Source organism: Mchenga conophoros, linkage group LG13 (assembly GCF_057382185.1).
Source record: "Mchenga conophoros isolate Kocher_MC1m ecotype Shallow Benthic linkage group LG13, M_conophoros_male_GT1.1, whole genome shotgun sequence".
Lineage (NCBI taxonomy): Eukaryota > Metazoa > Chordata > Actinopteri > Cichliformes > Cichlidae > Mchenga > Mchenga conophoros.
The window spans coordinates 27,344,585-27,356,774 of record NC_140538.1 but is presented as its reverse complement, the minus strand read 5'-3'; the positions used below and the strand labels follow the sequence as shown (position 1 = coordinate 27,356,774).

General features: G+C 40.3%; 1 long non-coding RNA gene across 1 annotated transcript in view; it reads right to left on the bottom strand.

Moving 5' to 3' along the window:
* LOC146561460 (uncharacterized) overlaps positions 1-8,903 on the bottom strand; it is a 38,386-nt gene extending 29,483 nt beyond the window's left edge. The window contains exon 1 of the long non-coding RNA XR_014894888.1: positions 8,568-8,903. This is a non-coding gene — a long non-coding RNA (uncharacterized LOC146561460). The remainder of the gene's footprint in view (positions 1-8,567) is intronic.
* Positions 8,904-12,190: the final 3,287 nt, after the last annotated feature.

The following is a 12,190-nucleotide window of genomic DNA, read 5'->3' as shown; positions in this document are numbered from 1 at the left end:
AGCTCCTAACGACACAAGGGCTGTATCCCAATTCAGGGTCTGCAGCCTTAAAGTGCGCAGCCTTAACGGTCCACAAGGGCCGCGTACTTAAAGGCCGGAGGTGAGAGGCTTGTGAAATGGGACGGTCTAGCCTCCGTCGCGCTGCCCTGGATGCCTATTAACCATGACACTAACAGCTGGAAACGTTTCATACAGCTTTGTTTGACAGAAATGAAGGAGAAAATCTTTTGTTCATTTGTTTGTTTGTTTGTACATGAGCTTTGATTTGATAAGTATCTGAGGCTGACTGTGAAATCATGATTATTGGGCTTCACTTCTGTACTGAACAGTCATTTAAGATTACCTAGTAAATAACAATTAGCTAATGTTGTTCATGAGACTAAAGTCATCTCACTTTGGTAATGTAAATATAATATGGCCAATATTAAAGTTATAATTTCAATCATTATTAGTTACTTCAGCAGTGAATGAACTCTGTTTCAAATACTGAGCTTCAGTAAAGATTCAAGCTGCATTTATTTATATTATTTATATTTCCTGTCACCTTAAATCTTCAATCAAAGACAGGTTTCTTTGACACAGTATATATAACTGTGTTATATATATGAGAGACATACATTTGGTTGACATTTGGCCAACAGTAATGTTTTAATGTTCTTCGTTATTAAACATTCGCACATAAATAAGTAACATAATATTCAGTACTTACTTTTAAAAGTTTACTCTTCGGCCGCCCCTCTTTGGCCGTTTTTTTCCCCGGCAAAATTATCCAAACCCACCGCCGCGCTATGCATTCTGGGATATTTTGGGCCACGAAGTATACACCGCCACATCTTTAAAATTCAATGAAATGAAGGACGCATTTGAGGACTGCATTTCGAGCAGCCTTTGAATTGGGACAGCCTTCGTCGTGTCGCTGTGACGTAATTGGCCTTAAAATGCGGCCTTTAAGGCTGCAGATGCTGAATTGGGATACAGCCAAGGTAAGTTTAACTTTGGTCGTCCCCTGAGCAAAGTGAGACTCATTTTTTAGGGTTCGTGGAGATGAGTGTGAAGATCCAAACAATCCCTGTCAGTGATGGAGAAGCTTTGATGAAAATATTTGGTAAAAAGTTTACCAGCATGAAGGAAATGAAGTTTCAAACTTTCCTTAGGAGGAGCCCAGCACACCTGCTAAAAGAATAGTAAGTGTGGCGATGTGGATGCTTGCAGCGACTGCTGTATAGAGGCCATCCTGCTACACATGAAACACATCAGAGTCATAATTGTTATTTTAGTCACGTGTTTGTTTATTATTCTTATTGTTTGATCTGGGACTGTTTGCAGACATCTCAGAGAGAGGAGACACCAGCATCTGAACAGAGACTCAAACCAGCAACCTGCAGCTCCTTGCTTGGCTGCTCCAGTTTTCTCCTCACTCATGTTGCCCACCAGTGATTTCTAGCTGCCCACCCACACAGCAGGCTAGAATATGCGCTGAGCCTAAGCACCCGATACTTGGACATGTTTTCTTTATTAAATAATGAACCAGAGCCCAAAAAGTAAACAGCTGTTATTGCTAGGCCATGGGAGCAGCATTTGGCGATGTAGCACCTGACATTCCTGACCATGTGGGCGGAGCATGCATGAAATGGAATGTTTAGTAGAACTGTGCAACACAAGCACTTAGTTACAGCATGTTTCATTGTATCCAGACACAGCTAGAGACACATCTACAGCAGCATCTCTGTGCAGGACAAACGACAGTTGACGAAGAAAACATCGAAAACTTCACTTCACTCCTCTACAATACGTTGGTTCCTTTGTTTAAAAGGCCAAAATGAATCGAGGGAGAACGAGAAGAGGATCGGCGAGTGCTTCACCTCACAATTCAGTACAGCTGATTAACCTGCAAGAAGAATTTCAAATGATACAGGCTGAAAATGTCAAATTAAAAGAAGAGGCAGAAAAATCAAGAGGAGAAGCTAAAAATTCAAAGTTTGAAACTGAAGTAGTATTGCAGGAATTACTGCATGTGGGTCTCAAACTTAAAGGAGAGAAAATGGGAAAACAACAGGCAGAAAACGAGAATGAAAACATGAAGAAAGAACTGTTGGAAGCTCAAAAAGCATTGGAGGAAGAGAAAAGCACAGCACAAGAAGCCAAAAATAAATATCAAACTGCAAAGAAGGAGGCAGGAAATGTGATACAGGAATTACAGGAGGTGCAGGAAGCTTTTGGAGAGGGAAAAAGGAAAATGCAGTTGGCGACACAAGAAGCTGCAAATGTAATGGCTGAAGCTGAAACACTAAGGAAGGAATTACTGTATGTAAAGCAACAACTTGAAGAAGAGAAAAAACGTAAACATGAGGCAGACAATGAGATTGAAAATTTGAAGAAAGAATTGTTGGAAGCTCAAAAAGTGTTGGAGGAAGAGAAAATTAAAATACAGGAAGCAAAGAAAGAAATGGAAGATACAAAGAGTTACACTCAAAACATGAAGAAGGAACTGATGAAAGTGCAAGAAGAACTTGCAGAAGAGAAAATTGAGGTGAAGGTATTCAAGGAAGAAATGACGGTGACCACGAAAGACTGCAAAGACGCACTTAAAGAAATACGAAAGCACAAAAAGGAAGCTAAAGAGCTCCTCAAACAGAAAGTGAAACTGGCCAAACAGCAGCTAAAAGAAAAATTTAAAGATGCCGAGGAGCAGCTCAACAAAACCTTAAAAGAACTGAAGGCAAAAGAAAAAGAAAAGAAAGCCGAGGACAGGAGGGGATTCTGGAGCAGACTGCTGAGAAAGAACTGACCCAGCAGCATCAATAGTTTCTTCCTCCTTCCCCCTCTCTCCACCTTTCTTTCACCCCATCCTTCTTCTTGGGACGTTTGTTTGTTTTTTAAAAACTCTAATCTAAATACATGTACTGAAATACACAAATAAAATTGCCATAACTTGACCTCATGTTGCCTGCTTCTTTTCTTGTGTGTCTGTGGATGTCAAACAGTAACACACTTTCTGCTCTGTGTCTTTAATTGTAAATAAATGCAATATGTTTTCATTTTAAAATGCATTGCAAAAAACTTCTGCTCTAAATCTTTTTTTTTAGCAAAAAGCTTTTTTTTTTTGCCTGTTGTGGACGTTTCCCATTTAAATAAAGCCTGCAGACGAGCGGTGAGCGGTAGCTAACATTCTTTAATCAAATTCAAATTCAAATTCAAATTTTATTTGTCACACACACACAACCATACACAGTATGACATGGGGGTGAAATGCTTGTAGCTGTACAATGCCCGACCATTAAATGACAGAAGAAACGTTTTACAATATTTACAATTTACTACAAAAATTTACAAATTAACTTAGGAATTTACAGTAAAGAATGTGCAAATAGCAGAAGAGATTATAAAGATAAGGATTATAAATTATAGGAATTATAGGATTATAGGAAATGTGTGGTGGTGCGTGTGGTGACGTGTGTGAGAGTCCAGTCTTATAGTGACGTGTTTGGGAGAGTCCAGTCCTACACCTGGTTCAGGCCCCGAATAGCCTGGGGGAAGAAGCTCCTCTTCATTCTCTCTGTTTTGGCCTTAAGGGAGCGGAAGCGCTTCCCAGACCTCAACAGTGAGAAGAGTCCATTGTTGGGATGGGAGAGGTCCATCATAATCTTCCTAGCTTTGGACTTGCACCGCTTGGTGTAGATGGACAGCAGGTCAGGGAGCTCTGATTGAATGATGCGTTCTGCCGAGCGCACCACCCTTTGCAGATCTCGTCTGTCCTGCTTGGTGCTGTTCCCAAACCAGGTGCAGATGTTTGACGTCAGGACGCTCTCGATGGTGCAGGAGTAGAAGTTCTTGAGCACCTTCAGTGGCAGATGGAAGTCTCTAAGTCTTCTGAGGAAGAAGAGACGCTGACGGGCTTTCTTAACCAGGGTGTTGATGTGACAGGACCATGACAGGTCCTGAGTGATGTGGACACCCAGGTATCGGAAACTGTCCACTCTCTCCACTGGCGTGCCACTGATGATGAGGGGTTTGTAATTCCTCGCCTGCTTTGTAGTGAAGTCCACGATCAGCTCCTTAGTCTTGCTGATGTTTAGGAGGAGGTTATTCTCCTGGCACCAGGTCTCCAGGTTCCTAATCTCCTCCAGGTAGGCCGTCTCGATGTTGTCGGAGATCAGGCCCACAACAGCAGTGTCGTCAGCAAACTTGACAATGGAGGTGGTGTCGGATGTGGCTACACAGTCATAAGTGTACAGTGAGTACAGCAGGGGGCTTAAAACACAGCCCTGAGGCACTCCAGTGCTGAGTGAGATGGAGGGGGAGACTTGTTTTCCCACCCTCACTGATTGGGGTCTGTCTGTGAGGAAGTTGAGGATCCACTGACACAGTGATGAGCTGAGTCCTAGATCCGTCAACTTGGTGAAAAGCTTAGAGGGAATTATTGTGTTGAATGCTGAACTGTAGTCCACGAACAGCATCCTAACATAATTCCCTCTGCCAGTGTCCAGGTGACTCAGGGATGTGTGGAGCAGGTGAGATATGGCATCGTCTGTGGAACGATTAGTCCAGTAAGCAAACTGAAGTGAGTCGAAACACACAAAGAACAGACAACCAGGCTTGATGAAGTCCCTGCATGACCGCGGGACAGACGGTCAGCAGAGTCTCCCTGAGCCTAGCATGGCTCTCAGTTAAATACCTTCTCCAGGAACAAAAGGCAGTACACAGCTGTTTCACACCTTAACACTAGAATTACTGAGCCTTTTTTCCCCTGGTGCGAGTCCCTACTACTAGATTTACTAGCTGTAAGGAAGAGGACTCCCTTACTGCATTTATTTATATTGTATTGTCTGTATAGCACTTTAGAGCACACCTTTCACTTTATTAAAAGCACCTTATCAAGCACTTTATGAGCATTGCACTTTAAGCATGGATTTGCACACAAGAAGTTTAAATATTTATTGACTATTTATTGGGAATTTTAAAATCAGTTGGTGGCCTTATTTCAGATCCTGCACAGCTGCTCCTCGTCAAGGAATGTGGTGGTTGTCTGTCAGGAGAGAAGAATGGTGATTGAGATTGTGATTAAGGTTTACCAATAAGGGAAACTAATGCAAATGTGTGTGTGAAATCTAGGGAAAAGTGTTGCAAATAAGTGTTTGTAAGTTAATGATTACTCACCTTTCTTGCCTGTGTCCTCTTCAAGGTGTTTGGGCAAATGTTTCCCCAGGGGTCCAGACACCATTTAAAGGTTCCGGGAGAGACCATGGGTAAAGAGAGTGTGGTGAATCTTTTTGTGCTTGGGTTTCTGGGTTTTTATAATATTGGGTTTGGTGTAACATTAAGTGTGAAATATTTATTAATATGTAAATGTGAAAATGTATTTATGTATTTATTTATTCTTATTGATATATTGTATACTGTGGTGGAAGGTTGGGATTTAAGAATTTACCTGAGAGTGGAATAATGGTTGAGTCTGTGACAGCTGAACATATTTAAGGCTGCCAGTTGTCATTAGAGGGTGGATTTTTGTGCTGTAAAGAAGCTCGACAAGTTAATTGTTGTAAGGAGAGCCATATAGCAAATAAATACTTTGTTCCACTACACTTGCCTTGGTCTGTCTCACTGTGTTTCCAGCCGCTAAGGGCTGCCCTGTTACACTAGCCCTGCGTAAATTTGCGTAAATTCCACTGGCACTGCGTTGTCTTTACAGTCCCTGGCACAGCAGCTGCAGCAGCTTCAGCAGCCTGCGTCTGTGCTAATATTTCCTTGTGCTACATGAATCGGCAACGAAGTTCCTGAGCTAGAAGACTCAGAAACAATCTTCTTTTGCCTGTCCACCCTGTACATGCCTTGTACAAAATGTAGGCATTCACCGCCGCCAGGTCCAGCATATTGTAGAAAACCGCTACTGACCACCTGCATGCTGCTGCTCTTATGGAATACATCCGCACAAGTTGAGTAAGTTCACGCCAGACTTTATTCACCGTGCCCCATAACGGCGTTTTGCGCTGCAGCAGTCTGTGCGACAGTGACAGTGAAGTAAAGAAATTGTCTGTTGTGACGTTTCTCCCATCATCCAAAAACGGCTCCATCAGTTTCATGACCACGTTCTCTGCCAGCCTCTCTCCCTTCTGACGACTGGGGTCTTTTCCCAAGTAAGGAGATGCACTGCAGACATATTTGGTGTCCAAGGCCGTGGCCATCCAGAACTTGATCCAAAATTTGTCTGGCTTGGTTGCGATATACTGTGTGAATGGACAACGAACCTCTGTAGGGAACAGCTGTTCATCTATGGTCATGTGTTCTCCTGGAGTGAAACTCTTAGCACAGTTCTTGTTGAAGCGTGTCCAGATGTCGGAGATCACCGCAAAATTGTTTTCACCCGTTCTGCCCGCGTGTCCTTGTCATCAAATCGAAGGTGTTGCATAATTGAAATGAATCTATCTAGGGGCATTGTCTCTTTGATTACTGGCACCAGAAATCTTTCTGACCAGCAATCCACAATGGCACCAACAGGACACATGATTGTTCTTACAAACAGGATTGAAATGAATGCCATCAGTTCATGAACTGACAAATTCCAGTCCGGCTCTGTTCTGTGGGCTTGATGGACCGTACACTCCCTGATGGTCTGCAGCATTCCCACGTCTAACAGGCAAAGGAAGCTTTGGAGCACACTTGTAATCTTACGCTGTCAGAAGATAAACAAATAGAGAATGGTAAATTTACATGGACCTCACTCTAAATGGGTTTATATAAATATCATATGTAATATGGCAGTGACAAACCTTAGCAGACTCTGTGGGTCCAGCTTGTGCAGTGAAGCACGAGCGATTTGCTACTGCACTGGGCATTCCAATGTCCAATGTTTTTTCTTGAGAACTGAGACCTGACAATTTTTTGTCTGATACCTGACAACTTTTTTCCTGACAACTGAGACCTGACAATTTTTTGTCTGATACCTGACAACTTTTTTCTTGAGAACTGAGACCTGACAATTTTTTGTCTGATACCTGAAAATTTTTTTCTTGAGACCTGACAATGTCCTAAAATGTACACCGTACATCAGGCTTTTCAGTACCCTACCTCAAAAGCCAGCATTGTTTGCTAAAGCATATAGTTAGGGCTGGATCAGGTGACCCTGAATTCAATTCAATTTTATTTATATAGCGCCAAATCACAACAAAAGTCGCCTCAAGGCGCTTCATCTTCCCTTAGTTATGCTGCAAAAGGTTTAGGCTGCTGGAGGATTCCCATGATGCACTGAGTGTTTCTTCTTCACTCACCTTTGTCACTCACTATTTGTTTACACACCTCTCTGCATTGAATCAGTACTTAATATTAATCTCTGCTTTTGTCTTTTGTCCTGTCTTCCTCTCTTCACCCCAGCTGGTTGCGGCAGATGGCCCTTCCCTGAGCCTAGTTCTGCTGGAGGGTTCTTCCAGTTAAAAGGGAGTTTTTCTTTCCCACTGTCGCCAAAGTGCTCGTTCATAGGCGGCCATGTAATTGTTGGGGTTTTTTATTTTATTTTTGTATGGCCTTCGCCTTACAATATAAAGCGCCTTGAGGCAACTGTTGTTTGGTGTTGAAAATCAGTAAAATGTGAGTAAGAAAGTGAAAGTAATTCAGTAAGTAAATAGGTAGGTACTTCACTGGTCCCACATGTGTTACAGCAGGATAAAGAGTAAACATATTTCATGAAGCGCCTACATATATATACATATACACACACACATATACATACACACACACACACACACACACACACACACACACACACACACACACACATACATACATACATACATACATACATACATACATACATACATACATACATACATACATACATACATACATACATATACATATATACATACATACATACATATACATATATACATACATACATACATATACATATATACATACATATATATATATATAAGAATAAAAATAGGAATAAGAACAAAAAAGAACTGAACTTTTGACCCCAATTGAGGTAAAAAGACCAAATGAGATGTTACACTGCAGCATGTCATACATGTCATGTCCCTGACATCCTGCTTGTCTTGCTGGCATCAAATTTAAAGTGAGGATATACATTTTTAAGCAAACAAACAAAAAATCTTAATAAAGGAATGTGGAAAACAGCTTAAATTGCAGTGTGCTTTTTTTTGCATTTCACACCCGACTCTTGCATTTAGTTTTGTGTTGAGTAAAGGTGTGCCATTTCCATGCTTATCATGCAATATGGAATATGGAATACTGCCTCAGCAGTTCTACTCATTCAAGGTGAAGATAATCTGAGAAAATGTCACAGAATAGAAAACTGTCACTGCTGCCAGGGCGTGCTCCCTTTTTCTCTCCATCTGCAAATCTGAATTATTTAAATACTGTCATCATATTCTACTTTATTATTTTAGTTACTGGAAACATGAGCTTTTAATTACAGCCTTACTTGACACCTTATAATGAAATCAATTACAATTATAACACATATTCTCTACAGTATGCATAACAGATAAATTATCTATACTATTATCATTTTCTACTTAAATTTGGCTTTCTCTTTCCATCTCACTTACATTTCATCAAGTCCCCGTGGATCTGCACTTTCTGAGGCGTGATATGAGGCTCGTCACGTAACCTTCTACTCACCCCCTCTTCAGATGCCAAGCTGTTATTGAATCCGTAGCACAGCAATGTCCTTGAAATGTAATCTCACACATAAAGAAGAAGAGCTTATTCAGCCACATCTGAAACTCGACCTACTGTGCACCGCATCTCAACATTAAACTGGTGGAACTCACAGAGAACACGAGTGCTCAGTGAGCAAGCTTCAATCCTGGCTTCCTTGATATGATTACAACATCTAATCACATTTTTTTTAGACAGGATAATATGATTATTTCTATGGAGCCAAATGTAGTGGGGGATTATTGGTAATAAAATGATGCTGGATTACCGGGTGCGTTTTGCCTCCCTGTTGAAATAGCAACAAATCTGCAGTCTCTTGTTCTGGATGGAATTTAGATAAAGAGCGCCTGAAAACTTCAAAGCCAAGATCAAACAAAAACTTTTACTTATGTGTTCCAAGGATCATATAGAGGAACGGTCCACAATATTAAATTCTCTAAGGCTTACTTTGAGTCAGCAGGCAGGAAACCTTAGTGCTCAACTCCACAGGTTTCTGAGGCAGGGCCACTGAAGCTGTTTTGTTATGTGGAAAACTATAACTATGTAGCTATAGCACTAATGGTGGACTATTTGGATTAAACCCCCAAACTACCAGTGAGTCAGCTTTCTGAAGTTAGTTTTGAGATTTTAGTCCATAAAACTGTGTTAGACTTTTATGGTTATCACTCATTTTATTCTAGACCTGAGCACTGTATGCCTCTGTCCACATCCATGCTTTGGCTATGCCAGAGGCCATTAATGAAATGCAGATTCAAACTAGAATTAATTTACATCATGCAATTTGCCTCATTTCAGCCACCAAGCACTTTTGGAAAAACTTCCCAGAGAATGTCTGGGTTTTTTTTGGTTTTTTTGCAGTTCTGTGTCGAATCACAATACAATTTTGTCTTTATTTCGAAGGCAACTGCGTCTTTTTTTTTAAACATCTATGCATCTGCAAGCGAATGCAGCTTCTCTTTAAATGTGTTGGTATTGGTGTTTACAAGAGATGTGAGTCTGCTAACCTCGAAAGATGTCAGCTCACACTAAGAAAAAAAGACAAATTGATGGCAAATGTGAGTTTTGATCAGGAGATGGAGTTCTACATAAGTGTTGTTTACTGAAGTCACAGTTAAAGCTGCATTTATTTGTGGAGAGCAGATTTCTGTGTTCAATTTGAATCGCTATTACCAGACTAAACACATAGATAAATGCGCGGAAGAGAAGAACTTGACTGATACAGAGCAGTGACCAACATCTGATTCTCTGATGTGGATTTTAAAGAGTATTTGGTGCGCTAACATACCCTGAAAAAATGTCACAACATAACTGAGCTGTGATGTCCATGACCCAGCCCAATTACTCATCTTTGCACATGGGACAATTCAAGAGTGGGACAAACTGGTCGGCATTACAAATGTGACAGGGAAAAATGTTGGATTTCTGAAGTGGATGCAAGATAAAGTGCTACAGTATTTCTGAGTCTCAGTCAGCTCAAAATTGTGAGATGTACTGTAACTCAAAATAACTAATCTACAGATGCAGTCTGACTGAAGCGCCAAAAAAGATGAACAGAAACAGATAAATGATGCAGGAAGGACTGCAACCATCGGCAGTTCAAGCTTACTTGTTGATAAGTGGATGCCGTTTTACTCTCTGTCCATGACCTTGTACCAACTGCCAGACACAGAACATCTTTCAACTAGCCCACGGTTAAACAAACATGTGCACCTCATTCCTCCACATCTGTGCACCTTCCTCACATACAGTGGGGCAAGAACCTGGGAGGCAGCAGTTCACTTCTTGCTCTCACTTATTTTTAGAAAAGTTCTGAAGAAATTAAATAGCAAGTATATATATAGTTTTTCAGCAGCACCATTACTACTACTACTACTACTACTATTGCTGTAGGGATGGCAGTCATCCTTTTGTTTGATGTAAGGCTGGAAACACACAATGATAGTCCTTAGGGGATCATTCTTATGCATTTACAGCAGCCTTCATTAACCCTCACCTGCTGGTTTATGTTATTCTCTAATTAACCTGCAAAGCTTGTGCTATCCCTGCTCATCGAAGCTGTTCGGTCTATTTTATGCTAAGTTGCACATAATAAATATGCTAAAGCAAGATGCATATGGTAAACATCATAATGTTGGCATTTAACTAAAAGCATTACAGTGCCTATCATAAACAGATACAGATTTGACATTGTTGATGGGCTAAGTGTTGCGCTACGAGTTGATAAAAATATAAAAATTATTTCATAAGCATGTTGTGTTCTAAATGTTAATTTAGAAATACATTGACAGTTATTATTATAGATGGCAGATATGAGGTTTATTTTAATATAACAGCAGTGAGGACAGTTTTTAATGGATATAATGGTTATACACAGTTATATAACAATCCCAGCAGCTCCAGGGTGTACTAATTTTCATTTTCAATAAATTATATTTAAAATCATTAAGCATAATATCATGTCTTGGGTAAATATTGATATTGTGTGATAGCTTCTCCAAAACCAAGTGCTGTAAAATCTAATACTCTCCCTCCTGCCTGAAACATTAATTAAAGACTAAAATGCATTCATTAATATCAGAAAGGCTATTTACACATTTAAATACAGCTGTAATTCAAACTTCAGCATAAACACATATAAGTGAATTGATCTGATTTTCTGACTATTTGGGAGCTCCTTTATAGGTTTGAATGCTACCCGTAAATAGGTAAATGCAGCAGTTTATCTAAATTATTACATGTTTTTCTTTGATGTAATTGCTTTTGCCAAATCAAGAAATGCAACTACTGTTTGACTGAGTTTGGTTTCTCTATGGAGAGGTGAAGGCCATTTAAGGGCCTTATTTAACAGGACATATTTCATAAAATATTCAGAACCCTTCACTTCAGATCAAGGTTTAAATTGGTATTCTTACTGTTCAATCTACAGTCGACAACTGATAATGACTAATTTGTTAAACACAAACACGTCTGTAAATTACAAAAGCTTCGTTACAATTCCAGCTTTATCTGATTATGAGCATTCAACCTGACTGCAGTCTAGTCCAGTTTTGACAGGACGTTATTTTGAAAGACATAAATTTACAATATAAGGTCCTCCAATACACATTATATGGTAGGACAAAACAAAACGCCAAACAGAACACATTACAACACAAGTAACTGTAAATCTGCCGCCTCCTCTTACATACTCAGGAAAACCAAACTTCTTCCCCTTCATCAACCCTGATCCAGCCAGTTTTCACCCCAGCAGAGACTCACAGGGCAGCAGACACACTGCTCCCATTACAATTAGTAATGCAGCAGTACTTACAGCAGCGTGCTTTCTTCCCATCCTTGTATCTCGCCTCCCTCTATTGTGTTACAAATCCACTGCCCAGTGAAGACCTCTGTCTGACCTAGTTACATATATACAGCAAATAAAGGTCAAACGACAGACTTAGGAAGAGCATTTTCTGGCTGGTGTGTGTGTATATTCATAATGCTTAACTGGGTTAGAAATGAGTGTAAAGCT